Below are 27487 nucleotides of genomic sequence, written 5' to 3' on the forward strand. Positions count from 1 at the left end.
TATCTTCCAGACACCAACACTCCCTGGTCACGTACGTCTCAATATCTCTCTGCATGTACGGCGAGAAGAAATGTTCACGGATCAAATTTGTTGTCCTTTCCACTCCCAGGTGTCCCATGTTTTCATGGAGCTCTTTGAAGACCAACCTACGGAATACTCTGGGTAGTACCAACTGCCGGTTTTGTCCTCCTTTACGATACAGGATACCATCTTCACTGAGGTAGAGCTTCGTCCATTCTGTAATTAAAACAGATACTGCTGGTGACTCATTGTCGCTTTCCTGTTTACTTGCAAATCGATTTTGATCCACATAAAGTAGTATTCTACCAATTATCTGATCTTCCCGTTGTGCTCTACGGATTTTCCCTTTTGGTAGTTGTTGAATAGACAAGGGGTGATCTTGTTCTCTCGCTTTTATGGTGGTCAACGGACACCACAATGGTGTATCTTCCTCCTGATAAGCTTGTATAGTAGTGCTCTGAATTGCTTCTGTCATGGTTCCACTCCTCACTGTGTGTGGGACGCAGCTGCTCACAGCTCAGCCATCCAATCTTGTACAGGGGCGTGCTGGAGCTGTCAGTACTGTGATTGACAGCTCGACCGTCAAATGTGGTACAGGGGCATGCAATAGCTCAGTGTGGTGATTGACAGCTCGGCTGTCCAATCTTAGAGTGGGAAGCACTGGCTATCTTCAGGTGTTCATTATCCCAGGTTAATGTCTAGCTACTTAACTGAGCTGTTTGTCACAGATCTCTGCCAGACGTACATTCAGCTAGTGTGTGGTTTGTTCTCTGTGCCTTGTTCTGTTTATTGATCTTCTACTGCCTGACCTTGGACCTTGTTCTGACCATCTGTCTGTTTAACCCCTTCTGCTCCGATCTGCTGTCCTCGTGGAATTCTGACCAATGGTATGTTACCTGACTAAGCCTTTGCCTCTTCCCTCTGTTTATGACGTACTGTCCTGGCTTTGACTCCGGTCTCCTTGACTATCCCGTCTCACGGCCTGGCCGTGAAAAGTGACTCAGCGTCACATTATGTCTGGCCCATACGTTTTTCTTTTTCGCCAGTATGGAGACTGTCCACACTTTCTGTGATCAGGTGGCGAATCTGAAGCAGATGACTCAGGATCTGGCTAAGGAATGCCACAGTCTGGAGTTATCACAATGTCAGTTGCAGGGTCAGATAACTAATTTAATGAAGACCTCCCATAGCCCTCCACTGCCGGCAGTGGCTGTGACGTCAGTATCCTCTGATGTACAGTTGGTCTCTCCCGAACCTGTAATAGCCCTCCCTGATAAATTTTCTGGAGAGAAAGGCCAGTTTAGACTTTTTAGAGAGAGCTGTAGGTTATTTTTTACCCTGCTCCCCCGATCATCAGGGGAGGAGTTCCAGCGGTTGGGAATAATCATGTCCGTACTGTGAGGGGGCCCTCAGACCTGGGCATTTTCCTTGTCCCCACAAGCCCAGAACGGTTTTCTGTTGACGCCTTCTTTGACATTTTAGGACTAATATATGACGAACCCAACAGGATCCAGGTCGCTGAGGCTAAGATCACGAACCTGTCACAAGGGGGTCGCACAGCTGAGGACTACTGTACTGAGTTACGGCAGTGGTCCACTGCAGATCTGTGGAATGATGCAGCTCTCAGGTGCCTGTTCCACAAAGGCCTTTCCGAAACCCTTAAGGACGGCCTGGTCCTGCATGATGCCCCTTGTTCTCTGGCGGAGGCCATGACCCAGGCCATACTAATGGACCATAGAATCCGTGAGAGACGGGATGAAGAGCAGGCTGCCCATTACTTTTCCCCGGAGCAGGTCCATTTACCGGAGGTGGAGCCATCAGAGATTAGAGTCGCCACTCTTCGTGTGGTAGAGAAAAAACATGGACAAGATCTTGGACGCTGTACTCTGTACTGTGGTCTCTCTGGACATTTTGTCAAGAATTGCCCTACTCCTCCTCAGGCTGGCAAACCAGCAGGAGAACGTTTGAGTCTGGGTGATGGAAAAGGAGGTCACCCAGACTCCCAGGTACCTTTTTCTTTCTCTACTAAAGTACTGATAAGTACTGTGTTATCCTTCGAGAACCAGGTGTTATCAACATTGGCGTTCATTGACTATGGGTCTGCTGCTAACTTTATTGATTCGGGACTGGTTCGGAAGTTAGGGTTAGGGACAGTTAGTTTAGAAAGACCCATGCAAATCTTCGCCCTTGACAAGACACCATTATCCCGGAATTTGGTCAAGAAGGCAACGGTGGATTTCACGCTTCAAGTAGGCGCTCTCCACTCTGAATGCATCTCATGTTTTGTATTGGATAATTTGCCTGCTGGGTTGGTACCGGGGCTTCCATGGCTGCAGATTCACAATCCTGTGATTGATTGGTGTCAGAGGGAGATTGTTAAATGGAGCTCCAATTGTTGCAAGAAATGTCTAAAAACTGTACAAATATGTTCCGCCAGTCTGAAGGGTCTGCCGGGGTACCTGAAGGACTTCGGAGATGTGTTCTCGGAGAAAGAGGCGGAGATACTACCTCCCCATCGTCCTTATGATTGTGCTATTGATCTTATGCCTTGTACCAAATTGCCTAAAGCTCGCCTTTACAATTTGTCTGGGCCTGAACGGACCGCCATGAAAGAATATTATATTGAAAGATTACGGAAGGGTCATATCTGTCCTTCCTCCTCTCTGGTAGCTGCCGGATTTTTCTTCGTAAAATAGAAAGGTGGGGTCTCCGTCCTTGCCTCGATTTCCGAGAACTAAAGAAAATCACGGTTAAAAATACTTACCCACTTACACTCATTCTCGACCTATATAATCATCTTCTAGGGGCCAGGGTGTTTTCTAAGCTTGATCTTAGAGGGGCTTACAATTCAATACGCGTCCGGGAGGGTGATGAGTGGAAAACGGCTGTTACGGATCCGGGTGGTGGAACCTCTGTGCTTTGATGCAAGGAGGGACCAGAGGGGCGTAACTAAGTGCCTACTCGAACCGACCCAGGTCACACGGCGGCTTAGTCAACTCCGTGAACCAAGGAGAGACTGGGCAGGTGAACCAGGTGACACTCTGGGACCGACCTTGTGTGAGAGCAGGTGACTCCCACGGGTCAGATGACAGGAGCTGACCGGTACAGCGGATGAGCACGGCAGGTAGCAGGCGGGTACGGCGGATAGCCAGTCAGGTACTCTGGGCAAATGAGCAGGTGGGTAAGGCAGATAGCCAGACAGGTACTCCGGGTAAACGAGCAGGCGGGTACAGCAGGTAACTTGGCAGGTGCTCCGGGTAGGCAGGCGGGCATGGCAGGTAATCTGGCAGGTGCTCCGGGTAGGCAGGCTGGCGGGCATGGCAGGTAACTGGCAGACTAGCGGGCACGGCTGATAGACAGACTGGCGGGCAGGACTGTAGACAGACTGGCGGGCAGGACTGTTAGACAGACTGGCTGGCAGGACTGTTAGACAGGCTGGCGGGCAGGGAACCTGAGGGCCGAGGAGAGTGTTAGCACATAATCAACAACCTTGCACAGGCACCTCCATTTTGGTGGAGGTGCTTAATATAGGGGCAGTCCTCCGGCCATTGGCCAGGGACTCTTTAGGATGCCGCACGGCCCCTTTAAAAGGGAGCGCGCGTGCGCACCCTAAGCACACGGCCTGGGAAGCTGCGTGCAGTGCGCGCCTTAGCAGTGGGAGAGCAGGAAGACACTGGGACCGCGTTGGCGAGGGGAACGGCGTCTCTGCCCGGCAGGAGGCAGATACGCCGGTGCTACGACAGCGTTTCTAACGTCGTTGGGTCTGTTTGAAAACCTTGTCATACCATTTGGGTTGTCCAATGCATCTGCTATGTTTAAAAACCTTATGAATGATATTTTCTCTGTTTGCATTGGAAGATATGTTATGATTTACCTGGATGATGTTCTAATTTTCTGTCCAGACTTGGATTCTCATCAGGAACATGTCCGGGTTGTGTTACAAAGGTTAAGGGACAACTCCTTGTTTGCTAAATCAGAGAAATATGTTTTTTCTGTTCAGGAAATTTCATTCTTGGGGTTCATCTTGTCAACAGAAAGGTTTAAGATTGACCCTGGGGAGGTACAGGCCATAATTGACTGGGTTCAGCCTCGTGATCTTAAGGCTTTGCAACGAGTTCTGGGATTCGCCAACTATTATAGGAAATTTATCAAGGGTTTCTCTCAGATTGCTAAACCTCTTACTGACCTGACATGTAAGGGGACTAATCTCAAGGTATGCTCACTGAGTGCTATCAGGGGTTTTGAAAATTTACAAGAGTGTTTCATGTCTGTCCCCATTCTGATCCAACCAGATCTCCAAGAACCATTCATTGTAGAGGTGGATGCTTCGGAGGTCGGAGTACTGGTGGTTTTGTCGCAGGGGCCTAAAACTCTGACTAACTTGCGTCCATGTGCTTTTTTGTCTAAGAAATTTTCGCCGGTGGAAAGAAATTATGATGTTGGGAATCGTGAGTTACTTGCTATAAAATTAGCCTTTGAGGAATGGAGGCATTTTTTTGAGGTAGCGGTTCATCCAGTTACTGTGGTCACTGATCACAAGAATCTAGCCTATATTGAGTCAGCTAAAAGGTTAACTCCCAGACAGGCCAGATGGTCCTTGTTTTTCTCAACGTTTAATTTTTCGATTACATTCAGACCGGGGTCTAAGAATGTGAAAGCTGACATATTGTCTCGTAGCTTCGATCCAGTTTCTCCTCCAGAACCTCCATCCTCCATTAATTATTCCTCAGGGTATTGTGGTTTCTATGGTAACCTCAAAATTGGAGGAGGAGATCCGTAATGCCCAGTCATTAGCTCCTCCTGCTACTCCAGGGTCTAAATTATTTGTGCCTTTGTATTTAAAATTACATGTGTTACAGGAATTTTATGATTCCGTTTTCAGTGGTCATCCTGGGGTTACTGCTACACGGAAAGCCATTGCCAGACTTTTTGGTGGCTGTCCATGCATAATGATATCAAAGTTTTGTATCTGCTTGTGAGGTCTGCGCACGCTCTAAAGTCAGTCAAAGCCGGCCGGGGAATTGGCTCAATTGCCAATTCCAGAAAGACCATGGACTCATTTGTCCATGGATTTCATCACAGATTTGCCTCTGTCTGATGGGAAAACTGCTATCTGGGCGGTAGTGTAGCATCGGCGTCTCTGCCTCCTGCCCGGCAGAGACGCCGTCGCCTTTGCCGCCGCGGTCCTGCTCCGGTGTCTTCTGGCCTCCCTGCAGCTGCTGCTGGTGCACGCAGCCTCCCTGGCTCTGTGCTTAGGGCGTGCGTGCGCGCTCCCTCCCTCTTAAAGGGGCCGCGCGCGCTTTCCTAAAAAGTCCCCGGCCAATGGCCGGAGGACTTCCCCTATATAAGGCACCTCCTCCAATTTGGAGGTGCCCGTGCAAGGTTGTAGCTTTGTGTTTGATACTCTGCTTCAGCCCTCAGGTCCCGCTGCTAGCCTGACTACAAGTTCAGCCCGCCAGCCAGACTACAAGTCCAGCCCGCCAGCCTGACTACAAGTCCAGCCCGCCAGCCTGACTACAAGTCCAGTCCGCCAACCTGACTTTATGTCCAGTCCGTCTGCTTGTCTACTCTCCAGCCCGACAGTCTGTCTACAGTCCCGTCCGCCAGTCTGTCTATGGGCTCTGTCCGCCTGCTTACCTGGAAGCACCTGCCCGTTACCTGCCGTGCCTACCAGCCAGCCTACCTGGAGGCTCCTGCCTGTTACCTGCCGTGCCTGCCAGCTCGCTTACCTAGAAGCACCTGCCTTTTACCTGCCTTGCCTACCAGCCAGCCTACCTGGAGGCTCCTGCCTGTTACCTGCCGTGCCTGCCAGCTCGCTTACCTAGAAGCACCTGCCTGTTACCTGCCGTGCCTACCAGCCCGCTTACCTAGAAGCACCTACCTGTTACCAGCCGAGCCTACCGTCCCGCCTACCTGGAGGCTCCTGCTTGTTACCTGCCGTGCCTGCCCGTCCGTCTGCCCGGGTCACCCGTAAGCCTGCCTGCCGTTCTCATCTGCTGTACCAATCAGTCCCTGCCTTCTGACCCGTGAGAGTCACCTGCTCTCATTCAAGGTCAGTCCCCAGAGTAGCACCTGGTCCCTCTGCTCGGTCCTTCCCTGGTCACGGAGTCAATTGAGCCGCCGTACGGCCTTGGTCGGTCCGAGTTGATACCTAGTTACGCCCCTCTGGTCCCTCCTTGCACTGCAGCACAGAGCTTCCACCACCCGGATCCGTAACAGTTTGCACAGGCCATGGAACCCGGTGGCCCCCAGGCCCCTTCGGTTGCTGACCTGTACCAGGAGGTTTCTCGTCAGAGATCCCAACAGGAAACCATCCTGACCTACCTGCGGTCTGTCAACACTCGCCTGGACACGCTGCCTGTCCCACCTGTGTCCGCCTCAAGTCGAGCGTTACCCACTCTGGCAGCGCCGCAACCTACCAATACCACGGCATCCAGCTTAGGACCCCGGCTTTCTGCGCCTCCTCATTTTGGAGGTGACCCCGTCCTATGTCGGGGCTTTCTGAACCAGTGCACACTGCACTTTGAACTTCTGCCACATCAGTTTCCCTCCGACCGGGCCAAGGTGGCGTTCATCATGTCTCACCTCACCAGGGAAGCATTGGCATGGCTAAACCCTCTATGGGAGAGAGGGGATTCCCTGGTGTCCGATCTTCCGGCCTTCCTCACTGCCTTCCAGAAGGTCTTCGATGAACCCGGATGAAGGATCTCTACTGCCTCCTCATTGCTACCTCTCCGCCAAGGGAGTCTCACCGTGGCCCAGTATGCCATACGGTTCCATACCCTCACTTCTGAGCTTGCCTGGGACAACGAGGCCCTGGTGTCCACCTTCTGGGAGGGCTTTTCCGGTCGGATTAAGGACGAGTTAGCCGGCCGGGACGTTCCTACCACCCTGGATGACCTGGTGTCGCTAGAAATCTGAATTGATCGCCGTTTCCTAGAACATGCTAAGGAGACTACCCGGGAGAGAAGATTTCCTCGTCTTGCTCCTGCTTTCCAGAAACCGGTCTCTCAATCAACAGCTCCCCGGGCACGCTCGCCCAAACCTATGCAGATCGACCAGACCAAGGTGGTCAAATCTCGCCAAGAGACACGCCGAGCCGAGGGGAGCTGTTTCTACTGTGGTAGTAAGGAGCACCTGATCCGTTCCTGCCCGGTGAAGCCGGGAAACTCCAGTGTCTAGGACCACTCGAAGAGGTCGTCCTAGGCAAAAGTAAATCCTCTCCGTTCTTGACTTTATCCGTCTCTATCACCTGTGGGGAGAACCGCTTCTTCGAAACGGCACATCTGGATTCTGGAGCCGCTGGGAATCTCGTATCCCAGTACCTTGTAGAGAAGTATCAGATTCCTACCAAACCTCTGGCCGAACCATTGGCAGTCACTTCCGTGGATGGAAGACTCCTTCCGGTGACCATCTTGCTCATCACTGAGCCCGTAACCCTGCAGGTGGGAATGCTGCACTCAGAGAGGATTTCCTTCCATGTGCTTTCCGGACTCTCTCACCCCCTTTTGCTAGGTCTACCCTGGCTACAGAAACATGAACCCGTTCTGAATTGGCAATCCGGTGAGGTGCTCCAATGGGGGCAGGATTGCCATGAGATCTGTCTGATTCCGGTTTGGCCGGCTCGACCCCAATTGACTCCGATTAATTTACCCGGTCTTCCGGCACCCTACTGGTCCTATGCTGATGTCTTCGACAAGAAGGAGGTAGAGACTCTGCCACCCCATAGGCCATATGATTGCCCTATCGACCTGATACCAGGTGCCACTCCACCCCGTGGGCGTATCTACCTGTTGTCGTTGGCCGAAACTCGGGCCATGTCGGAGTACATCGAAGAAAATCTGGCTAGGGGTTTCATCCGGAAATCTTCCTCCCCGGCTGGAGCCGGATTCTTCTTCGTTAAAAAGAAAGACGGTTCGCTACGTCCATTTATCGATTATAGAGGACTCAACCAAATCACTGTCAAAAACAAATACCCCCTGCCGCTCATCTCTGAGCTGTTCGACCGCCTTAAAGGCGCGAAGATCTTCACCAAGCTCGATCTTCATGGGGCGTATAACCTGGTCCGGATCCACCAAGGAGACGAGTGGAAGATGGAAGTCAATACCCAGGACGGTCACTATGAATACGGTGTGATGCCCTTCGGTCTCTGTAATGCTCCCGCCGTCTTCCAAGAATTAGTTAATGACATCTTCCGTGACCTCTTATATTCTTGCGTGGTGGTGTACCTGGACGACATCTTGGTCTTCTCTCCGGATCTTCCCTCACATCGTCAGGTCCTGCTTAGGCTCAGGCAGAATCACCTATATGCAAAATTTGAGAAGTGCCTCTTCGAGCAGTCCTCTCTTCCGTTCCTGGGCTATATTATCTCTAAGACAGGTCTACGGATGGACCCCGAGGAGGTCTCTGCCATCTTAAAGTGGCCCCGTCCGGAGGGGTTGAAGACGATTCAACGATTCCTAGGCTTCTCCAACTACTACCATCACTTCATCCCACATTTCTCTTCCCTGACTGCTCCCATCTCTGCGCTCACCCGAAAGGTAGCAAATCCTAAGGAATGGCCGCCCGAAGCGGAGGAGGCCTTCCTCTCCTTAAAACAAGCCTTCTCTTCTGCCCCTGTGCTGCACCGTCCGGATAGCAACTCCGGATAGCAACAAACAGTTCTTTCTGGAGGTTGATGCTTCCTCTTCCGGAGTCAGAGCGGTGCTCACCCAGAAATCTCCATCCGGGAGAATGGTAACCTGCGGCTTCTTCTCCAAGCTCTTCTCCTCGTCTGAGCGCAACTACTCCATAGGAGACCGAGAACTGCTAGCCATCAAATTGGCGCTGGAGGAGTGGCGTTACCTGCTCGAGGGGACTCTGCACCCGGTGGTCATCTATACTGACCACAAAAACTTGGCTTATCTTCAGAATGCCCAAAGACTCAATCCTCGTCAGGCCCAGTGGTCTTTGTTCTTCGCCCGCTTTAACTTTACCCTACACTACCGCCCGGCGGACAAGAACGTTAAAGCAGATGCCTTGTCCCGATCCTGTCTGTCTTCTGATCAAGAGGAGGAGCCTATGTATATCATCGATCCCTCCAAAGTGATGAATGTGGCCCCCTTGGATCTGTCTCGTCTCCCACCCGGTAAGACGTTTGTAGCGGTCCCGGATCGTAAGAAGGTTCTTCACTGGGGTCATTCATCCAAATTAGCCGGCCATGCTGGCCAGAAGAAGACCTTCCTGCTTATTACCCGGCATTACTGGTGGCCTACCCTGCGCCAGGATGTGGTAGACTTTGTCACGGCCTGTTCGTCCTGTGCCCGCAACAAGGTTCCCAGACATCTTCCTGCCGGCCGTCTCCTGCCTCTTCCCATACCTGCTGCCCCGTGGCAACACATTGCTATGGACTTTATTACGGATCTCCCTGTTTCTGCCGGTTGTAAAGACATTTGGGTGGTCGCTGACCTCTTTTATAAAATGGCCCACTTCATCCCTCTGCCTGGTCTCCCGTCTGCATCTGTGCTGGCTAAGGACTTCATCCATCACATCTTTCGTCTCCACGGCCTACCCCTCCACATTGTGTCTGATCGAGGGGTCCAGTTCACTTCGTGCTTCTGGAGAGCTACGTGTAAGCTGCTGGATGTCACCCTGGATTTCTCCTCCGCTTATCATCCACAGTCCATTGGCCAAGTGGAGCATATCAACCAGATCCTTACCAGCTACCTCCGGCACTTTGTCAACGCTCACCATACCGATTGGGTGGAGCTCCTACCATGGGCCGAGTTCTCCTACAACAACCATGAGAGCGAATCTTCTTCCAAGTCCCCGTTCTTTGTGGTCTACGGTCAACATCCCCGGATTCCATTTCCCGTCTCCGCTTCAGTGGACAACCCGGCAGCGGAGTCTCTGGTGAGCGAATTTTCCACTATTTGGGAGGACACTAGATCCACACTTCTTCAATCCTCCGAGCGGATGAAGAAGCATGCTGATAAGAGATGTCTGGATCCACCTCAATTCCGTCCGGGTCTCCTCCAAACATGTTCGTCTCAAAATACCCTCCTATAAGTTGGGTCCACGGTTCATCGGTCCGTTTGAAGTCCTCAAGCAAATCAACCCAGTAGCCTACAAGTTAAAACTCCCGGCCACCTTACGGATTCCCAACTCCTTCCACGTATCTCTCCTCAAACCAGTTTTGCTTAATTCTTTTTCCGACAATCCTGGTACCTCCCCAGCTTCGGTCTCCGCTGAGGACGTCTATGAGGTAGAGAACATTCTGGCCTCCAAGAGGGTAAGAGGAAAAACCTTTTTTCTGGTGGATTGGAAGAGGTTTGGCCCAGAGGAGAGAACTTGGGAACCCAGTGAGAACATCCACGCCCCGCTTCTCCTTAAAAAATTTCTTGCTGGCCTGAAAAAGAGGGGGCATAAAGGGGGGGTACTGTAGCATCGGCGTCTCTGCCTCCTACCCGGCAGAGACGCCGTCCCCCTTACCGCCGCGGTCCTGCTCCGCCATCTTCTGGCCTCCCTGCAGCTGCTGCTGGTGCACGCAGCCTCCCTCGCTCTGTGAAGTGAAAACCATTTCCGGTGACTACTTCTTGAAGCTCATCAAGAGAATGCCAAGAGTGTGCAAAGCAGTCATCAAAGCAAAAGGTGGCTACTTTGAAGAACCTAAAATATAAGACATATTTTCAGTTGTTTCACACTTTTTTGTTAAGTATTTAATTCCACATGTGTTAATTCATAGTTTTGATGCCTTCAGTGTGAATGTACAATTTTCATAGTCATGAAAATACAGAAAAATCTTTAAATGAAAAGGTGTGTCCAAACTTTTGGTCTGTACTGTACATTCAGCTAGTGTGTGGTTTGTTCTCTGTGCCTTGTTCTGTTTATTGATCTTCTGCTGCCTGACCTTGGACCTTATTCTGACCATCCCCTTCTTCTCTGATCTGCTGTCCTCGTAGAATTCTGACCAAAGGTATGTTAGCTTGTATGTGTTTTGTATGTATCCTGTATACAGCTTGTGTGTATCCTATATACAGCTTGTATATATCCTGTATACAGCTTGTGTGTATCCTGTATACAGCTTGTATGTGTCTTGTATACAGCTTGTATGTAACCTGTATACAGCTTGTTATGTCTTGTATGCATCCTGTATACAGCTTGTGTGTATCCTGTATACAGCTTGTGTGCATCCTGTATACTGCTTGTATATATCGTGTATATGTAAGGTGCCCCAGCGAGGTAGTCGTGGGCGAGCTGTAGCCCCCTCTCGCTATGGCACCCTACAGACAATACGTGTCCTCCCTCTGAAGTGTGGCTGTGTATATAGTGCTCTTCACTTACTTCAAGCCATCCGATCGCGGCTGTGTCCAGGCATTTCTCTTCTGGGACCAGGGCAGCAATAAATTCAGAGGACACGAGGTTCTTAACCAGAACTTGGACTTTACTTGGGTAAGAGGAATATATACAATATTTACAGGCAGATATAATGGATAAGGCCCGACAGGTTATCATCTCTCTCACAGGCGCTGGTAACTCCTTCAGCCCCAGTGGTTCCCTCTTTAAGTGAAGCATCTCTGTGACTCTAATCTCTGGCCCAAGAGACTCTTCTGTAATACTGACAGTGACCTGGATCCGATATCTCTCCCCCACGTCTTAGCCTGAAGTCCTATTTATCTTCCTCTGCTTCCTGCACACTAGAAGTGCCCCGGGTCCTCACTACCTTTGATGAGTTTCCCCGGCCGGCTGACAGGACTCATGCTCTTGTGTGGGGAGACTTGCACAATGGTGATCCCACTGTCTGAGGGTATGGAGCTCCCGTCTACCCTAGCAGCCACTATAGTCAGGCTGCCTGAACGATTTGCTGTCCAATCTCTTACTGAAGAATCACTTCCTGATTCTGGAAACTAAACAGAGATTTTCCTAATGTGCCCACCCTCAGTGAGCTGTCATCACACAGCATTAACTCATCCTTGTCTGTAACACTGCTAGCAGACTCAACCTGACATCTGCACCCAGGACAGTGGCATCTTGTGGCTTTTTACAGGTACTGCAGCCCACAATGAATTATGCCAGGAACAAGCTCTATATCACTCAAGGCTTGATCCGGGCACTAAGTTCCCCCTCTACTCTACTGACTGGACCACTGAAGCTAACCCCTTAGCTTGGCCTACCACAGTTCAGAGAGGATTAACTAAGGGACCATTTTCCTTAACTACTTCAGCGCCTAGGGAAGGCTACATCCTTCCCCACTATTACATATACAGCTTGTGTGTATCCTGTATACAGCTTCTGTGTATCCTGTATACAGCTTGTGTGTATCCTGTATACAGCTTGTATGTATCCTGTATACAGCTTGTATGTATCCTGTATACAGCTTGTGTGTATCCTGTATACAGCTTGTATATATCGTGTATACAACTTGTATGTATCCTGCATACAGCGTGTATGTATCCTGTATACAGCTTGTATGTGCCTTGTATGCATCCTGTATACAGTGTGTATGTATCCTGTATACAACTTGTATGTATCCTGTATACAGCTTGTGTGTGTCCTGTATACAGCTTGTGTATATCCTGTATACAGCTTGTGTGTATCCTGTATACAGCTTGTGTATATCCTGTATACAGCTTGTATGTATCCTATATACAGCTTGTATGTATCCTGTATACAGCTTGTATATATCGTGTATACAACTTGTATGTATCCTGCATACAGCGTGTATGTATCCTGTATACAGCTTGTATGTGCCTTGTATGTATCATGTATACAGCGTGTATGTATCCTGTATACAGCTTGTATGTGCCTTGCATGTATCCTGCTGTAAGGTGGCTGCCGGACAGGTCGTGGACTGGAGGTATGTGTCCCCGAAGTGCCAAGCTTCGGTGATGTAGGACGCGGAGAAGCAGGCTCCAGCACACATAGTGCTGAGAGGAGTTTAATGGGCCCGGATTACAGGGCTGGGTTTTACGAGCAGCTGAAAGAGCTGGGGGGGGGGGGGACAGCTGCTCACTTACCTCCAGTCCAGGTCTTGGAAGGCTGATTTAAGACAGCTGCGCCTGTCTCAGTCTGTCTGTGTGTGTTGGGCAAGGTGAGTAGACCTTGCATGTGCTGCTTAGACTCTGCAGGAGGCAGAGGAAGGCACTTTGTTTAAACGGCTGAGGCCGTGCTGCATGGACTTGTTATTTTGAGCTTTGTTCTGTTATTCCTTTTTTGTGCCAGGAAAAGGCTGTTACTTTTGTTTCCGCATTGGTGTATGGACACTAAATAAACCAGTAGCGGTAGAAGCACAGGCACAGATCCCAGGTGGCAGTGTGACTGCTACAAGCAGACGTATATGTCCTGGGTGAAGTCGGCAATAAGCCAGCAAGTGTCGCCGGACAAAATGGAGGAACTGCTTAAACATCTGTTACAGGCACAGCAGGCGCAACAAGTACAGCACCAGCAGAAAATTCAGCAACAGCAGGCGCAGTTCCAGCAGCAGTACCTGCAGAGCAGGCAGCAGCAACGGGAGCAGCAGCAGGAAACAAATAAACTTCTGATGCAGCAGATCCAACATTAGCAAAGACAAATGGAAATCTTGGCAGAGCAGATCCGTGGCAGGACGACCGCCACATCATCAGATCCAGGTGATGACTCACACGTCAGGAAGACGGTAAGAAGAGCATAACTAAAGATGACCCTGGGTGATGACGTTGAGGCATTCTTGACGATCTTTGAGAGGGTGGCAGAGCGGGAGAAATTGCCTCCAGAGCAGTGGATGGAGGTGCTGGCACCATATTTGATAGGCGATCCGCAGAAGGCCTATTATGACTTGGCCTTTCAGGAAGCGAAAGAGTACGCTAAGTTGAAAACTGAGATTTTGTCATGCTTGGGAGTGAATCTTACTGTCAGGGCGCAACGGGTGCACCACTGGGCCTATTGCAGTGACAAACATGCCCGGTCCCAGATGTTCGACCTCCTACACCTGGTCCAAAAGTGGTTGCAACCTGAATCTTCCTCCCCAGCACAGATGGTGGAGAAGGTCATTATACACAGGTTTATACACTCTCTCCCGAAGTCGGTGAAATCCTGGGTTGCCCAGGGAGATCCCCCATAATGCCGATGACTTGGTGGGGTTGGTGGAAAGATATCAGGCGGTTGAGAGTTCGTTGGGAAAACAAGGGGTCATAGCCTCTCAATACTGGGGTTCCCAAAAGGTTCCCAAAAGGAGGCGGACACCAAAAAGAATGGAGCTAGCGCCACACCTGAGGGGCGTCCTAGAGTTCAGGAGGGGTCTGAGTTGCTGCCCAAGGTCACACCCCATAATATAGTGTGTTGGAGATGTCATACCCCTGGCCATATTGCCGCCCGGTGTCCCATAAACTCTGAGCCAATGGACTGCAACATGGGCCGGCGTTGCTCCTATTTTGCTTATTTTCGCCTGCAGCACGGTTCCTCAACATGGCGAGGGCCCTCAGGCATGCTCAGTGTCAGTAAACGGGGTACAAGTCTCTGGACTATTGGACTCAGGAAGTTTGGTGACCCTGATAAGGGCCACACTCCCTCATCGACTGGTTCCTGGGAAGGTGGTGGGTGTCTGGTGTATCCATGGGGATGCTAAAACTATCCTGTGGCCCAGGTGGATGTAAACACAGACTGTGGCACATCTCATGAATGGCGGTCGTTAAGGACCTATTGCATCCCATAATAATTGGACGTGACTTTACATTATTCTGGGGAATGTGGGGGAAAGCGGGGACACCTGGTTGCTCGGTCAACAGCCAGATCGCCCCTAAGGAAATTTACCCGCAGAACATGGTAGATGAGTTTCCCATGTGTGTGTTTGTGGGCGATGAGGATGAGGCAACATCCCCTGAGGCCAATATCCCTGAGTTGGAGGTGTCCGAGGGAAACTTTGGAACTGCCCAACTCAGGGATTTAACTCTGAAAGAGGCCTTTGAAAATGTTACTGTGTTAAATGGGGTGCCTCAGGAACCGGGGGCTGACACTCGGTTCCCTCATTTTGCTGTGAATGCGGATTTGCTGTACAGAGTAACCAAGCCCAGGGGTGAGGTAATAGAACAGTTGCTGGTGCCAGAGCCCTATAGACTCAGGGTGTTAGACATGGCTCATTCTCATGTGTTGAGTGGTCACCAGGGTGCAGACAAGACTCAGGAACGGATCCTCCAGAGATTCTACTGGCCAGGTTGCTATGGAGAAATAAAGAGTTATTGTCGTTCCTGCCCCACATGCCAGATAACCTCCCCAGTGGCCCACTTCCGCAGTCCCCTAGTGCCCCTACCCATCATCGAGGTTCCATTCGAATGCATAGCAATGGATCTAGTGGGGCCTCTGGTCAAGTCCGCCTGAGGACATCAGTATATCCTGATGGTATTAGATTATGCTACACGGTATCCAGAGGCCGTACCACTACGAAACTCCTCCGCCAGGTGTACCGCCCGGGAGTTAGTCCTCATGTTTTCAAGAATGGGGTTGCCTAAGGAGATCCTAACAGACCAAGGAACTCCATTTATGTCGAAGGTCATGAGGGAATTGTGCAAGACATTGCAGATAGCACAACTGAGAACCTCCGTGTACCATCCCCAGACAGACGGACTGGTCGAGAGGTTTTACAAAACCTTGAAAGCAATGTTGAGGAAAGCAGTGGAAAAGGATGGCCGAGACTGGGACTGTCTGCTTCCCTATCTGTTGTTCGCCATCAGGGAAGTTCCCCAAGCTTCTACAGGTTTCTCCCCGTTAGAACTACTCTATGGACGACACCCTCGAGGACTCCTGGATGTGGCGAAAGAGTCCTGGGGAGCTGAAACCACGCCCTATAGGAGCGTGGTGGAGCACGTTGCCCAGATGCAAGAGAGGATTGCCCACGTGATGCCCATCGTGAGGGAGCACCTCCTCAAGGCATAAGAGACACAGTCCAGGGTGTACAATAGGTCAGTCAGGGTGAGATCGTTCAACCCAGGAGATCGAGTGCTTGTGCTAGTGCCGACAGTGGAGAGCAAGTTCATGGCCAAGTGGCAGGGCCCCTATGAGGTGGTAAAGAAAGTGGGGGAAGTCAACTATAAAATCCACCAACCGGGGAAGAGGAAGCCCTACCAAATTTACCATGTTAACTTGATTAAGCCATGGCAAGATAGAGGGCCAATGGAAGCTCCCTGTTTAGTGGCTGAGGCCGATGTGAAAGAGGTCAAGGTGGCAGAGTCACTGTCACGTGCCCAAAAGTAACAGTGCAAAAAGTTGCTACAGCGAAATAAAGACCTGTTTTCGGAGTTGCCAGGACTCACTCAGGTCATAGAGCATGAGGTTCTCACAGAGCCTCATGTTCGCATCAATCTAAAACCATACCAGATCCCCGAGGCCCGCAGAGAGGTGACCTCAAAAGAAGTGAGGCGGATGCTTAACCTGGGAGTCATTGAAGAGTCCAAAAGTGGATGATCCAGTCCTATAGTCTTAGTGCCGAAAGCAGATGGGGAATGGTGGTTTTGCAATGACTATAGGAAGCTGAACAAGATCTCGAAGTTCGACAAATACCCAATGCCTAGAGAAGATGAGCTTATCGAAAGGCTAGGACTTGCTAGGTACATCACCACTCTGGACCTCACCGAAGGATATTGGCAAATTACCCTGTCCAAAGAGGCCAAGGAGAAGAGAGCCTTCTCGATGCCAGACGGATGTTATCAATACGTCAGGATGCCGTTTGGGTTGCAGGGAGCTCCAGCCACCTTCCAGGGAGCCATGGCCCGGATCTTAGCACCCCACAAAAAGTATGCAGCGGCCTACCTAGATGACATCGTCATATTCACCCAGGACTGGGAAAGTCATCTGGACAAAGTTCAAGCCATACTTGATGCCCTAAGGAAGGCGGGCTTTACTATCAACCCAAAGAAATGTGCCATGGAGATGGAGGAAGCCAAGTACCTAGGGTACGTGGTTGGTAGAGGGGAAATAAAATCACAAATAAATAAGGTCGAGGCGATCTTGAACTGTCCACAGCCCCTCTCGAAGAAGTAGGTCAGGGCGTTTCTAGGCATTGTGGGCTACTATCGAAGATTTGTCCCTAACTTTGCCCTGATAGCAGCCCCGCTGACGGATCTTCTGAAAGGGACGAAGTCATCTATGGCCAAGTGGTCCCCGGAAGCAGAAGCGGCCTTCCAGGAATTGAAACTGGTCCTCTGTAAACAGCCAGTCTTGGTGGCGCCCAACTTCTCCAAGGAGTTTGTGGTCCAGACGGATGCATCGGATGTTGGGCTGGGAGCAGTCTTGTCCCAGGAGATTAACGGAGAAGAACACCCTGAAATATACCTCAGTCAGAAGCTCTCCACTTGTGAGAAGAACTACTCCATTGTAGAAAAAGAATGTTTGGCCATTAAGTGGGCGTTAGACAGTCTGAGGTATTACCTGTTAGGTAGAAGGTTCAGGCTAGTGTCAGACCATGCCCCACTGAGGTGGATGCGTGAAAAGAAGGGGAACAATGCCAGAGTGACTAGGTGGTTCCTGGCTCTACAAGATTTTTGTTTGCGGGTAGAACATAGGCCTGGGAAATAACATGGGTATGCTGATGCCTTGTCAAGGGTTTATTGTATGGTGACGGAAGGTGCCAAGCCCCCCGGCTTTGGGCAGAGGGGGGGGGGATATATAAGGTGGCTGCTGGACAGGTCGTGGACGGGAGGTATGTGTCCCTGAAGTGCCAAGCTTCGGTGATGTAGGACCCGGAGAAGCAGGCTCCAGCACACATAGTGTTGAGAGGAGTTTAATGGGCCCAGATTACAGAGCCGGGTTTTACGAGCAGCTGAAAGAGCTGAGGGGGGAACAGCTGCTCACTTACAGTACCTCCAGTCCAGGTCTTGGAAGGCTGATTTAAGACAGCTGCGCCTGTCTCACAGTCTGTCTGTGTTGGATAAGGTGAGCAGACCTTGCATGTGCTGCTTAGACTCTGCAGGAGGCAGAGGAAGGCACTTTGTTTAAACGGCTGAGGCCGTGCTGCATGGACTTGTTATTTTGAGCTTTGTTCTGTTATTCCTTTTTTGTGCCAGGAAAAGGCTGTTACTTTTGTTTCCTCACTGGTGTATGGGCACTAAATAAACCACCAGTTTGTTTGAACCCGCGGACTGCATCACTATGTGAACCTGTGCCTACCTACAACGCGGCTCAGTGAGTACAAATCCCTACGCTGTATACAGCTTGTATGTGCCATGTATGTATCCTGTATACAGCTTGTATGTGCTGTGTTTGTATCCTGTATGCAACGTATATGCGGCTTGTATGCAGCTTGTATGTGCCTTTTATGTATCCTGCATGCAACATGAATGTATCCTTTATACAGCTGCTTGTATGTGTCTTATATGTGCAATTTTTATGCAGGTTGTATGTATCCTGTATACAGTTTGTAGGTGCCTTGTATGCAACTTTTATGTATCCTGTATACAACTTATATGTGGCTTGAATGCATCTTGTATGTACCATTGTATGCTGCTTGTATGCAGATTGTATGCTGCTTCTATGCAGATTGTATGTGCCTTGTATGCTGCTTGTGTGCAGCTTATATGCATCATGTATGTTGCTTGTGTGCAGATGGTATGCGGCTTGTATGCAGATTGTATGTGCCTTGTTTGCAGCTTGTATGCGGATTGTATGTGCCTTGAATGCAGCTTGAATGATGCTTGTATGCAGATTGTATGTGTCTTGTATGGAGCTTGTATGCAACTTGTGTGCTACCTGTATGCAATTTATATGCTGCTTGTATGCATCCTGTATGCTGCTTATGTGCAGATTGTATGTGCCTTGTGTGCAGCTTGTATGCATCCTGTATGCTGCTTGTGTGCAGATTGTATGTGCCTTGTGTGCATCTTGTATGCTGCTTGTATGCAGCTTGTGTACATCTTGTATGCGGCTTTGTTTGCTGCTTGTATGCATCTTATATTCAACTTGTATGCGGCTTTTATGCATCTTGGATACAGATTGTGTGCAGCTTGAATGCATCTTGTATACAGCTTGTATGCTGCTTTTATGGAGTTTGTATGTGGCTTGTATGCAGCTTGTATGTTTTCGATATGCAGCTTGTGTGCTGCTTGTATGCATCTTCAACATTATACTCATAAGGTAACAATGTCATGTTTTTTAAACTCCAAAACAACACATAATTAACATGAAGAGTGGGCCTAAAAAAGAAAGCCCAGATGACCAGAGTTCTTTTTAAACCAAAAAAATATCTTTATTAAACACATCTAACAAATTTAAAATAACACAGTGCTACACAGAGGAGACACAGATCATTTCATAACTCCTTTTGTCCTTATAAGGTGCTAATAGGGTACTGTGAAGAAACAGCAGCAGAGGGACACTGCAGAATCCCACCACTTGTGATGAATGGCACTAAATGACCGCGCAGAATCCCACCGCTGCCACCAATGTGAAGAAATGGCACCAGAGGGACCCCGCAGAATCCCACCACTGCCACCACTTGTGATAGATCCACACCTCGTCACCCACCTGACGTCACAATTACGTCCGACAGATCACGTGATAAGGATCTGCCCCTTGCACCAACCCCTGAACCCCCTCGAGGATACGTAAGTTCAGATTGGTACAGTTCTACACAGACACCCCCTGTCCACACGGGTACAAGAAGGCACCGGGAGTGAGAAGAGGTGGCCCACTCAGTCACTGACATGGCATCACACTCGCTCACACCCGTGACCGGCTGAGAGGCCCATTCACTAGCCCCAGTGAAGCAGAACCTTGTTGGCCTGGTAGAGCTGCCACAGTTTCTATTAGATATAAATCCCCGGTCCGTTAACGGGAATTATATGGGGCCAGAAACCTGCCCCGGTAGCATGAGGATTAAGCCAAACAACGGACATATGAGTCCATGGATCAAGATAACAGAGCAGCCCAAGGTTAAATCATATATTTAATTGCCGTAAGGGCACACTAGACATTACTCTATATACATAAGGGTTACATTTACATAATGGTCAGAGAAACAAACATAATAGTAGGAGTACAAAAGATATAAAGCAGTTATTAAGAATCAGTCACCAGTCAATTGGAAGAGCTGGCTTGTGAGGGAGGGGCTGCCACATGGGAGGCTTGTGGTCCCCTTTGTTGCAGGACTTCTCCCACACATGATGTGTCATCACAACCTCCCAGGGAGAAAGACAATGGATCTAGGGCTGCTGGAGCTCTTAACCCCTCTTGGTCACTCCCCCTTCTGCCCCCTGGCTGGACCTGAATCTCCACCCTTGGCCTCTCTCAGCTAAAAACTCTAAAACTAAAACAGCTATACTTCCTTAATGGACGGACCTAGGGAGCCGGTTCTGGTGTCATCGGATCCGGTCGGGCTCCTGCTATGCGTGGAAACCAAGCACCGGGGCCCTAGGGGCTCTCGCAAGGCTGTGTCCCTACACGCTGGACTGTGCTGAAAGGAAGGGTGAGATTCATCCAATTTGTGCGTTTCCAAAAATCTATTTGGTGTATCACTGGGATGTATTGTATTCCCATAACTCGGTGTTGAATTATAATGGTCAGACATAAAAGACCGCATGGCTGGGGTCCACAGGAGGTCTTTCTATGGCAGCTTCTGGGCTGAGAGCTGCTGTGAGACATTTGTCACTCCCTGCCTCTCGGCCCCCTCCCTTGCAGAAGTGTTGGATTACACTGTACATTAGAAGAGCTCTATAAGCCCGCCAACAGGGCACAATGATTGATGAGGGATCATCTTGAATATTTTTTACAGTTACAAATCAAGTAAAAAAGTTTTTATCAAACCTCAATTAAATATCCCCAATACCTTTATAAAGTGACATGTGCTTTGTGCAAAACTGGATCAAAATGATTTAATTAGTCCTAATAGTAATACACCTAAAAGGGCTAAATGGGGAATGTATATGGTCCTACATACCAATAGATATGCCTGAATCCTAAATAGGATGACCCTAGAGATAAATGTAAGCAAAAATTGCGCACCTCACCACTGACTTAATATATTCATGTATAAGATATCATCCTAATATACTTATAGTGAAGGGTGAATATGAGCTGTGTGTCCTCGCGCCCCTACGTGCGTTTCACCCACATAAACCCTGCTGTTCTGGAAAGTCAATTTATATTAGACAGTGTATGATTTTCCCGAACGGGTTCACCGTGTCGCAGTGGGAAATCTTTTATACTATTTTTGATCAAAAACAGTGTTACTAAGAACCCTATTTTATTTAAATGCACTTGCTTTTTATTTATTTACAGCAGGGTTTATGTTCATTTTGCATCTTGTAGGTTTTTCTCATTGTATTTGCAGTGTGGTGTTAATACCTCCCCTGGCTCCAGAGGTAAGGCTAAGTACGGCATAGTCTTTGCAGATACTGGGCTGTGTGTGCAAATCCAACAGTCCTTCGGCTTTTCTCCTTCCATATCTTTTATAAGAAAAGCTTGATGTTGAATAAATTTGTTGTCCTAGTCCATACAACCCCTGGCAAAAATTATGGAATCACCGGGCTCAGAGGATTTTCATTCAGTTGTTTAATGTTGTTGAAAAAAAGCAGATCACAGACATGGCACAAAACTAAAGTCATTTCAAATGGCAACTTTAGGGCTTTAAGAAACACTAAAAGAAATCAAGATAAAAAATATGGTACTCAGTAAGGATAATTTTTTTCAGACCAAGCAGAGGGAAAAAATTATGGAATCACTCAATTCTGAGGAAAAAAATATGGAATCACCCTGTATATTTTCATTTCCAAAACTAACACCTGCATCAAATTAGATCTGCTCATTAGTCTGCATCTAAAAAGGAGTGATCACACCTTGGAGAGCTGTTGCACCAAGTGGACTGACATGAATCATGGCTCCAACACGAGAGATGTCAGTTGAAACAAAGGAGAGGATTATCAAACTCTTAACAGAAGGTAAATCATCACGCAATTTTGCAAAATATGTTGGTTGTTCACAGTCAGCTGTGTCTAAACTCTGGACCAAATACAAACAACATGGGAAGTGTAACATCCCTGGCGGCGTGCTTGCATAGTGAACCACCTCCCACTATGCAAGACCGCAATCTTACCAGTCAGTCCAGCCTGCAAATCTTTCTCCAGTTCATGCTGTGTATGCGCATGTCTCTTGACTGACTGCTTAGGGCGGCGGCCCGGTTACTTCCTGATTCTTATAGCTGCTGTGGGTGCACCCCTAATGCGTCTCCAGCCTATTGCTGTGAGTCACTGGATATTTAAACTCCCTCCACACAGTAGGAGGTGCCTGAGCAACACTAACATTCAGTGTGCTCCTTGACTCTGAAGTTGCCAGGTCCAGTTCTGCTTCTTGTCTGTTCCCGCCATCTCTGGGGGCTAGTTGCATATCCAGACCTGTTATCTGTCATAGGAAGTACCTTGTGTGTATCTGGTTCTGCTTGTCCCTTTTCCCTTCCTCCGTATCTTCCTGTATTTTCCAGTCTGTTCCATGTGAACAGAGCCCTGTCCTCTCTGCCTTGTCCACCGCACCTGCGGTTTCGCTCTGCTCTGTCTTGCCCACCGCTCCGGCGGTTTCTCTCTGCTCTGATTTGCCCACCGCTCCGGCAGTTTCCCTCTGCTCTGCCTTACCCACCGCTCCGGCGGTTTCTCTCTGCTCTTACTTGCCCACCGCTCCGGTGGCTTCCCTCTGCTCTGCCTTACCCACCGCTCCGACGGCTTCTCTCTGCTCTGACTTGCCCACCGCTCCGGCGAGTTCTCTCTGCTCTGCCTTGCCCACCGCACCAGCGGTTTCTCTTTGCTCTTACTTACCCACCGCTTCGGTGGTTTCTCTCTGCTCTGACTTGCCCACCGCTCCGGCGTTTTCCCTCTTCTCTGCCTTACCCACCGGTCCGGCGGTTTCTCTCTGCTCTGACTTGCCCACCGCTCCGGCGGCTTCTCTCTGCTCTGCCTTGCTCACCGCTCCGGCGGCTTCTCTCTGCTCTGCCTTGCTCACCTCACCAGCAGTTCCTCTCTGCTCTGCCTTGTCTTCCGCTCTGGCGGTTTCGCTTTACTCTGCTTTTCTACCGCATCTGCGGCTCTGTAGCTGTCTCCCAGTCTGTACTGGACCCTATCCAGCCTGCGCTCCAACCTGCTAGTACCTCCCGGTCTGCACTCCAGCCGTGCTTGCCAGTATCTCCCTATCTGCATACCAGCCGTGCTTGCCAGTGCCCACCTGTCTGCATACCAGCCGTGCTTGCCAGTGCCCACCTGTCTGCATACCAGCCGTGCTTGCCCGTACCCACCTGTCTGCATACCAGCCGTACTTGCCAATACCCACCTGTCTGCATACCAGCCGTGCTTGCCAGTGCCCACCTGTCTGCATACCAGCCGTACTTGCCAGTACCCACCTGTCTGCATACCAGCCGTACTTGCCCATACCCACCTACCTGTATGCCAATCTAACCTGCCTGTTCCTGCATTCCCCAGTGTGGGTCAACAACTGTGACCGGGGTCTGACCTGGAGTCGCACCTGGTCCCTCTGCTCGGTTCCTCCTTGGTCCACGGAGTCGACTAGCTGCCATGCGACCTTGGTTGGATCGGGTTGATACTTAGTTACGCCCCTCCAGGCACTCCTCGGTTCATGGTACAGTGGGATCACTAATCACGCTCACGCTAGTCAGTCCGGGCGCGAGCGTAACAGGAAGGTTGTTAAAGGCAAACATATTGGTAGACCAATGAAGACATCAAAGCGTCAAGACCGGAAACTTAAAGCAATATGTCTCCAAAACAGGAAATGCACAACAAAACAAATGAGGAATGAATGGGAGGAAGCTGGAGTCAATGCCTGTGACCGAGCTGTAAGAAACCGCCTAAAGGAAATGGGATTTACATACAGAAAAGCTAAACATAAGCCATCATTAACACCTAAACAGAAAAAAACAAGGTTGCAATGGGCTAAGGAAATCAATCGTGGACTGTGGATGTCTGGATGAAAGTCATATTCAGTGATGAATCGCAAATCTGCACTGGGCAAGGTGATGATGCTGGAACTTTTGTTTGGTGCCGTTCCAATGAGAATTATAAAGATGACTGCATGAAGAGAACATGCAAATTTCCACAGTCATTGATGATATGGGGCTGCATGACAGGTAAAGGCACTGGGGAGATGGCTGTCATTAAATCTTCAATAAATACCCAAGTTTACATTGATATTTTGGACAGTTTTCTTATCCCATCAATTGAATGGATGTTTGGGGATGATGACATCATTTTTCAAGATGGTAATGCATCCTGCCATAGAGCAAAAACTGTGAAAACATTCCTTGAAAGAAGACACATAAGGTCAATGTCATGGCCTGCAAATAGTCCGGATCTCAATCCAACTGAAAATCTTTGGTGGAAGTTGAAGAAAATGGTCCATGACAAGGCTCCAACCTGCAAAGCTGATCTGGCAACAGCAATCAGAGAAAGTTGGAGCCAGATTGATGAAGAGTACTGTTTGTCACTCATTAAGTCCATGCCTCAGAGACTGCAAGCTGTTATTAAAGACAGAGGTGGTGCAACAAAATACTAGTGATGTATTAGAGTGTGTTTGTTTTTCTCTGCAGTCTCTGAAGTGGGTAGAGAGGCCTTGGTGTCGTTTTCTAAGGGACTTTTACTGTCTTACCTGGGTTGTGCTGTGTGCAGATGAGGCAGGATTGCACGTCTCGCAGCTGTAACTGAAACCAGGAGCGATACAGATGGCATTTACGATGGTACACATGTGACTTTTGAGGCGTGAGTGGGGCCATGTGATCGCATAAGTTCGCAAGTGATACCATATTTTTTATTATCAATTTAACTTTCTCTAGAGAGTAGACATGACATATCTGCGGTTGGTTATTCCTGCCCTTTCCCTGGGGGATAACCACCTTTTCCTAGTGGTCTGACGAGATATGGACCCAGCTCGCCCACCACCCTGACCGACTGGGGATACAGCCTTCCGATCACCCTGAACGGTTCGGGGTATCTTTCAAACACACTCACAATAACCAGGACAATTCCTAGCTGCAAACTGCAGGATTTTCGTCACCGACACAAAATATGGAATAACTGAAGTGCTATACTTCTGATAATAATGGGATCCATATTTTTAGTTGCAGGGTCAGCTAAGGAGTGATATGGATATTTTTCCATAGCTGTAAGCCCCTCCGGGAAGCTGTGATGGAAAAGTAACAAAATAACAGACCGCAACTAAGTCATCTGTGGTCTCTAAAGAGAGTTAAATTCATAATGGAAAATATGGTATCACTTTGGGCCTTCTGCGATCAACCAGCGATAAGTTATGCCAGAAATGAGAGATTCTAATAAAAATATGAAGGCTGGAGCCCAGCATACGTGAGGTCATCACGTGGGGTGTGTGGGCCGGTCTCCACCTTCGGCATAAAAGACACAGTCAAAGGGGGGTCAGTATTCATTGCCAGGGGATATAGGTTCTATAAGCAACGGATCCTGTTCGAGAATGGTCAAATCAATAATTGGGGCACCTCCCCTCCACCTATACCGAATCATCTCAGCGATCTTTATAGTAAGTCTTCTGTAATCCTGTTTATTTTGTGTAACTGTTGTGGTAAGACGACTCACTTGTCCGCTTTCGGAAGTAGACTCAGGAACCGGGTTTTCTCTGCAGGCTTTATTATATGGCATAAAGCCCCGCAGCTCCATTAAAAATAAACAAGACATTACTGGCAAAATGACAAACCAAAAGATAAACGACAGCACAGTCCATAGGAGTGTGTGGTTTGCCCACACAGGTTGTAGCACAGCCTTCAGCTCCTTCCTGAGCTATGGGCTTTTCAGTCTGGAGACCTTGCCTCTCCAAACACAACAACAGAAAAAAAACCAGTGACTGTGTATTTAAGCTTGCTCAGCCACACCCTGAGGCGAGGTAGTGTGAATGGCGTCCCACCCTCTTTGCCATTCACAAAAAAACACACCCTTTAGTGAGTTAGCCCCCAGCATATAATATGCTGGCAGAAAGTATGTAGGTTTCCGTTCACACAGGCTAGCAACCTAAGTGACACATACATCCCCTCATATATAACACCAGTGACGCTGTATATTCTGTACTGTAAATGTCCCCTTTTATAAAACCTTTTGTATATTTTTCATAAGCACTGCCTCTCTTTTGGATTAAATATAAAATGTAATAGTCCTGTTTCTTTTGCTCTGTAATCGTTCCCTCCCCTGAAGCCATATACGCTACCAGAAAGCAGTCGTCCGACCAGGCAGGGTATTTGTGTATTGTGTTTCTATATTTGTTTTTTTCCGTTTAGTGACCATGTGTGAACATCCTCTTACTTGTAGCATGCACACCAATTTACATTCCAGTTCAGTCCTTCAGCTTTTTTCAGTCTAATGTGCACAAGTGCATATAAGGGTGTGGCCACCTTTTGCCTGAGCTGGAAAGTCTATTTCATCTTGCTTCCCATGTTTCTGTGTCTTGACAAACAGTAAGGTTTTTGTCCGGTGGGTAGAAGGGCCTCGATCTGATAACCTGTTGTCCGGTGGGCAAACGGTCCTGGATCCGATGACCTGTTGTCCTGTGGGCAGATGCGCCCCGATCAGATGACCTGTTGTCCTGTGGACAGACGGGCCCCAATCCGATGACCTGTTGTCCGGTGGGTGGCCACCTTTTGCCTGAGCTGGAAAGTCTATTTCATCTTGCTTCCCATGTTTCTGTGTCTATTAGTGGTTCAGTCTCTCACCCCTTATCCACATGTATGTCATTGACAAACAGTTAGGTTTTTGTCCGGTGGGTATAAGGGCCTCGATCCGATGACCTGTTGTCCGGTGGGCAGATGGGCCCTGATCCGATGACCTGTTGTCTTGTGGGCATAAGGGCCCGGATCCGATAACCTGTTGTCCGGTTGGCATAAGGGCCCCGATCCGATGACGTGTTGTCCAGTGGGCATAAAGACCCGGATCCGATAACCTGTTGTCCGGTGGGCATAAGGGCCCCGATCCGATGACGTGTTGTCCGGTGGGCATAAGGGCCCGGATCCGATGACTTGTTGTCCGGTGGGCATAAGGGCCCCGATCCGATGAGCTATTGTCCGGTGGACAAACAGGCCTGGATCCGATGACCTGTTGTCCGGTGGGCAGATGGGCCTGGATCCGATGACCTGTTGCCCGGTGGGCAGACGGGCCCGGATCCGATGACCTGTTGTCCGGTGGGCAGATGGGCCTGGATCCGATGACCTGTTGTCCGGTGGGCAGACGGGCTCTGATCCAATGACCTGTTGTCTGGTGGGCAGATGGGCATCGATCCAATGACCTGTTGTCCGATGGGCAGACGGGCCCCGATCCGATGACCTGTTGTCCGGTGGGCAGACGAGCAACGATCCAATGACCTGTTGTCCGGTGGGCAGACGGGCCCCGATCCAATGACCTGTTATCCGGTTGGCAGACCGGCCCCGATCCAATGACCTGTTGTCCGGAGGGCATAAGGGCCCTGATCCGATGAGCTATTGTCCGGTGGGTATAAGGGCCTTGATCTAATGAGCTGTTGT

This window comes from Phyllobates terribilis, unplaced genomic scaffold (genome assembly GCF_046119375.1).
Source record: "Phyllobates terribilis strain yellow unplaced genomic scaffold, ASM4611937v1 Scaffold_162__1_contigs__length_4246735, whole genome shotgun sequence".
Classification (NCBI taxonomy): Eukaryota; Metazoa; Chordata; class Amphibia; order Anura; family Dendrobatidae; genus Phyllobates; species Phyllobates terribilis.